This window comes from Argentina anserina, chromosome 6 (genome assembly GCF_933775445.1).
Source record: "Argentina anserina chromosome 6, drPotAnse1.1, whole genome shotgun sequence".
In the NCBI taxonomy this organism is placed as follows: domain Eukaryota; kingdom Viridiplantae; phylum Streptophyta; class Magnoliopsida; order Rosales; family Rosaceae; genus Argentina; species Argentina anserina.
In genome coordinates this window covers 21,445,616-21,452,282 of record NC_065877.1, presented here as the reverse complement: position 1 = coordinate 21,452,282, position 6,667 = coordinate 21,445,616, and positions in this window count along the sequence as shown.

Genomic DNA, 6,667 nt, shown 5'->3' with positions numbered 1-6,667 from the left:
CTGAGTCAACTTCGACAGAGCTTTGTGATCAGCTCAGAATGAAACCACATATCACTAGAAAGCCACGGGTGTCTACTTTCCAGAATGAGTGAAGGTCATACTACGCGTGAATCTATTTTTCATTGCAAACTCTTATTTTGAGTTGTCATGCAATTCTCTTTCTTTTGATCCATGTACGGATAAGTGTATATGTTTGATTTAAAAATGTTTAGCGAGATTTGATATTCAAATCGTTTGACCCATTGCTATTTTTGAAGAATGTGAAGAATGTTCGTATACGCTATCTATCCAAACTCCAAGATTGAGTAACCGATCAGGAGGACTTGTTTTGCAGACTTCAGGGGGAGTCTATACCACATGTTATCTTAACTCTAGTTGGTGTGTTGTGCTATTTGTCCTTTCGACCAACCTTTTATTTTACCCAAGTGGTTTTTGTTTTGCTTGACAAGGTTTTTACCGAGGTAACAATATTGCACCATGACATATTAGGATCGTGATACAAGGAGGAGTGTTGTAGGAGAATTATCTTTGTAATCTTTTGGTGTATCTTGTCCTAATTAGTATAGGTTAGTCTAGATAAGGAAGAATATATAATCCATGAATCTATGAGATATTCAATGTAATGCATATATAAATGCCTCTTTATCAATGAATACAGATGATGATTCTCCTTATTCAGATGCGTATTACTTTCTTTTGTAACAAAATTGAATTATATTACTTGTTTTGGTCATAGTTGGACTACTATTCTACCAAGATCTATTTGAAAAATACTTCGCCTAGATCTAAGTAGGTGTTGGTCTACTAAGATTTATTTGATTAACTTAGCCCAGATTTGAAGTAGAAAAAGCTGTCATAGAGATTGTTAGGGCTCGTTAACGGGCCGGGCTCGGCTTGGCCCGGCCCATCAGTGCCGGGCCCGGGACGGACCGAGTATTTTCATAAAGCCGAAGATCCAACCACGGCCGGGTTGGGCCTTGCGGGCTCGTATTAGAAAAAATATATATAATACTCTAATTTAAGTGTTTGAAACAATAAAAGATTATTAGAAAACATCCTAAAAAAGTCACAAATAATATCAATTTTTGAAATATTGTTGATCGTCACCAATAGATGTGATAGATATATATATTTAGGGACCCTGTAAAAATTTCATCATTTTTTAACATGATTTGACTGTCCGTATCTACGGTTAACCAAAAAAGAGGCGTGTTCACATAATAAAACTTCATTGACCGGGGCTTTGCCAAATAGATTTCTTCAGTGCGACCGCGCACGATAGGTAACAAAAATTAGGTGATTTCAGACATGCAAACGGCTTTCGGCGTTCACATATTTGTAATAGGTCATCCCGTAGGGTATATTAGTGGTGTTTTCGATTTACTAGAAATTCCGACGGTCAAACGAGGTCCGAATTGGATGAAATTTTTACAGGGTCACTAAATATATATAACGATCACATCAGCTGTGTCGATCGATTCCGATAAGTTTCCTTTCATATAGTCGCTTCATAATGTGATAGTTTTATTATAAACCTAATATAAAGGTTATGATACATTAGTGGACACTTAGACGATCACTAACTTTAGTTCGAAATATGGTCGGTCGACACCAGCATATGTGATCGGTATATATATATAGAGACCTCATAAAAATTTCGTCCGTTTTTTGGACATGGTTTGATCGTTCGTACCTACGGTTAACAAAAAAAGAGGCGTTTTGACATATTGAAATCCCATTGACCATGACTTTGCTAAATAGGTTTCCTCTGTGTGACTTAGCACGATAGGTAACAAAAATTTGGTGATTTCATTTATGCATACGGCTTTCGGTGTTCGCATCTTTGTAATGGGTCCTCCTTTAGGACATATTAGTGTTGTTTTCGGTTTACCGGAAATTCCGACGGTCAAACGAGGTCCGAATTGGATGAAATTTTTACAGGGTCACTAAATATATATACCGATCACATCGGCTGGTTTCGATCAATCCCGAGAAGTTTTCTTCATATAGTCGCTTCATAATGCGATAGTTTTATTATAAACCTAATATAAAAGGTTATGATACGTTACTGGACACTTCGGCGATCGATAATTCCAGTTCGAAATATGGGCGATCGTCACCATCAGATGTGATCAGTATATATTTATGGAACCCGTAAAAATTTCGTCCGTTTTGGATATTATTTGACTGTCTGTATCTACGTTCAACAAACAAAATGCGTTTTGACATATTAAAATCCTCATTGACCGGGGCTTTGCCAAATGGGTTTTTTTGGTGTGACAACACACAATCGGTGACAAAAATTAGGTGATTTCAGATATGTAAACGGATTTCGATGTTCGTATTTTGGTAATGGGTCTTCCCTTATGACATATTAATGTTGTTTTCGGTTTACTGGAAATTCCGACGGTCAAACGAGGTTCAAAGTGGATGAAATTTTTACAGGGTCACTAAATATATATACCGATTATATCGACTGGTGTCGATCGATCCTGTGAAGTTTCTTCATATAGTTGCTTCATAATGTGATAGTTTTATTCTAAACAACATGAAGAGCTATATACGTCAGCACATCCAAACTATGACGAGAAGTCACGTAGGATTGATTTGCATCATTATTTCTGTTATTGGGTATGCATATTTGGTTTTTTCTTTGATTTTCACAAAATTCTACCTTCCTATCTACCTTACACTAATATTGTCAATCTTGTAGGTTGCGGACCTTGAAAGAGCTGACAATGATTACTTAAAAGCAGAGGTAGTCAAATTGGCTTGAAGACCACAAGGACACAATATTTATTCAACGTGTTATGTGAACGGGGTCAAGTTTATATCATACTATAAAGACCAATACTTGCATACCCAAAATTCTGGAGTGATGGTAGAAACATAAACTACCAATTACTACAAGATCTTTGAATATGTGGTCGAACTACTATACACAGATAGGATGTCGGTTGTGTTGTTTAAGTGTAAGTGGTACGATACTGACTCTTATAAGTGTGGCAGCACTAAGCTAGATCATGGCTTGTTCTCAATGGATACAAACAGTAGTTTGTATGAGGATTCCCCTTTTTTTCTTGCGTCCACAACAAGACAAGTGTTATACGTAGATTATCCGAAGGCGGGAGAGACTTGGAAGGTAGTGAATGTGATGTCACATAGGAATGTGTACGAGCTAGAACACTTGCAACAGACGACAATGAGAGGCATCCTATTGGGAATCAAGTCGAAGAACCCTATCAAGAGCCTGCCCCGGTATATAGTGGGGTTTTTTATCTTACCATTGATCTTGATTGGTTTCAATCAACTGACACTATTATACCATGGTCGGTAAATGAAGAAGAAGAAGATGATGATGATGATTATTATCGATAATGTCTAACATATTATTATGTTTAATTAGAAAGTATCAATTTATTTTCAAATTGGCATGAAGAACATGTAACAATCATAACCCGATGCGACGACATTTATTCAATTTAATCACCTGAATGTTTGCTAGAAAAATATTTTTTGCTAGAAAAATTAAGTCAATTTTTGACAATTTCACTTCAGGCGACGAGGGATGGCAAAAGTCGTCATTGAATGAAATTGGGTGGCGGGCTAATTAGTTGCGCCAAACATTTGGCCAAATGTTTAAACACCCCTTAATGTGTAGGTATAAATGCCTGGGATATGATTATTATACCCTAATCTCGCAATAGTGCCGCTCGATCAAACCTCACCCGGTTCCCTTTCGCAAAAAAGGAAAAGCCTTACCCCCTAATCTCATTCAATCTCTCTCATACACCCCGACGCCAATTACACCGCGCACCCCACCCTTCTCTCACCGCCATGCCTCCGATGTCAGCAAAACAGCGCCAACAACAGCTCTGGCGAGAAGCAGCCGCCTTAGCAGCTCAGATGACAACACCACCAGCCAATGCCGATCTCTCTTCTCCTCCAACCTCCAGCTCAGTCTCACCTTCTCTTCTGCCGGGTCCCCCACTCCGCAACAACACCACCGCCCAATCTATCTCTCCTCCACCTGCTCCCCCACTCCGCAACACCACCACCGTCGACAGCTCCGCCACGGCCAGCCTTGAGGCTCCCAACGGACCCCCAGTACTTTCAATTCAGTGTAAGAACAAACCCGATCAGCCCAATCTCTCTCTTCTGTATCAATATTCCTGTGTATATGGTGCTAGGTTTTTACTTTCAGGAAAATTTGATATATGTTTGGTTGTTGAGTTTGATTGGAGTCGCAAATTCTCGTTCAATTATCTTGGTGTGCATAGTATACTCATTCACTGTTACTTGCAAGAATTGCAGTTCAGAAACATCGTACTGTGATTAGCAACAAGATGTCACAGATTTTAAAGGCCATTGGAGGACTCATCAAGCTTGAGTGGTCGGATTTCCACATCGGACCTCACACGAATGATAATCATAGCCTCGTAGTCCGTGACATTGGCGCCGCTGTCAACAGGCACGTGCCAATGCTAGCCTCCACATTCTATGAGCTCAAACCTGACCATCACAAGGACGTTGTTAAGCATTATTTGCAGGTGAATGTGTTTGATTTTTTTATTTTTAAATGTTTTCTTTGTTAATGAAATTAAGGTCATAATGTGCAATGTTTTCGGTGTGTTTGGCAGAACTACTACGATATACCAGCAAGTGACGAACAAATGTGTAATTGGGTTGACGAAAAATCCAATTCGAGGTACCGCGATTGGAAATATAAGTGCCACAAACATTGTCATAAACATTTGGATACACACGGGGATGTTGTTCAGCTTGAATTCCTACACCGTCCGGAGCAATGGGACTACTTGGTCCACAAAGAATTTCAGGACAAAGACAAAATGGTAAGCTATCTCTTGGTGATTGGTTGTACATATATTTTTTAATTCAAGAACTAATTAGAGCTATTCTAACTCATATATATATATATATATATATATATATATATATATATATTAGATCGTAAGCGTCCGGAACAAGGAGAACCGAACCAAAAACCCTGAGCCGATCAACTACTATTGTGGGTCAAAACCGCTCAGTTTTAGGGCAGATGAGTACTTAATGCAGGGACATCCGACCCCGCGCGCTCGTGCTGCAGTGGACGCTTACCTACTAAGCAAGCACAGGAGGGAAAAAGCGGTGAGTGTTTTAATGGCAACAGCTGTATTATTGTTTGATGAATTTTTGGTTGCTTGCTGGTTAAGGTTTTATTCTTTGCTTGCTTAAGAGTCTGTTTAAGAAAAAAACTTGATCAATAGAATAATGTGTTGCTTGCTGGTTTGCTTGCACATGAGTCTATTAATAGCATACTAATATGATACATCTTCTTCATATTAACCCCTGAGTCTATAAATATAAAATATCTTCATATTTTTTAACCCCTTTTGCATTTTTACCTTTTTGTTGCCATTTCTGTTGGAAGGAAAAATTAAAGAGGAAGCTTGATCACATGGTTAAAGAATGAGAGTCAGACCCGGTATTGTGCACCAAGCCACATTTGACGAAGAATGTGATATACTCGAAGAGACATGGGGACATCGAAAAGGAACAACAATTAGAGGTAATTGCTCATCTTATCTTTGATGCTACTGTACACACACTAATATATAGAATGACAAGGAGTGTGTACATATTACACCTACTGTTGGAATTTGTAATCTAAATGATTAGCTTTCTCTACAAAACTAATATGTACATGTTACAAAAATCTACAATAAATGGATGTAATTTCAATGATCAACTATCTCTAAGAATATGAAAGAAGCCTTGTTATTTGATTTCAATCCTCTTTGTCACTTTCATATTGTTATATTGCAGGCATGGAAGGAGGGGTCAGACGGGCAGTAAAGAGACGAGGAGGAGCACATACCATCATCAGTCAAGAAGCTGAGGAGAGAAGCCGAGAGTTAGAGGAGAGAGCCCGACATGCCGAGGAGAGCGTGCAACAGGCTAAGGAGGCAGCACCCCGAGCTCAAGAGGAAGTAAAACTGGCTAAAGAGGCAGCTGCCCGAGCTGAAGAGGAAGTCAAAAAGTCCAGGGAGGAAAATGAAGCCACGTAGAAGCGTGTTGAAGCAATGGAGGCATTCCAGCGGGAATATATGGCTGCACGACCCAGTAGTACTTGAGGTAGTTGACTAGCGCTAATATTAGGGGAATGGTGATGATGTTGCTTGAAGGAAAGTGCGGTATGACACTCTTTTGTATCAATTTTGTTGTGCTTCAAACAACAACTTTCATTTATAAACAACATTTGAAAGTTGATTTGTTCTGTGTTTTTGTGGAATGGATTGGATTTCCATTGTGTTATGCAGGTTTAGCAAGTAAAATGATGTTCAATAGCTATTTTTTTCATGTTAAAACAGATTCTGGCTACGGAAACACTACCAGAATAAACGACTTAAGGGAGGAAATTATTTCGTCGCCTAAGAACACAAGGCCTGACAAAAGAACTTAGGGGACGAAAGTATCCTCGCCTTAGAATCGTCGCTTTAGGTGGGTCGTGTAACGTCTTAGACGAGGCACTGTATCAAATTCGTCGTCTAAGTAGAAAATTAGCCGACGACAACTCTTTCGTCCTGTTTATATCTACTTGACGAATAAGTTTGTCTTCTAAGATCTATTATGACGAGCAGATCTACACTTAGGTGACGAATATAGT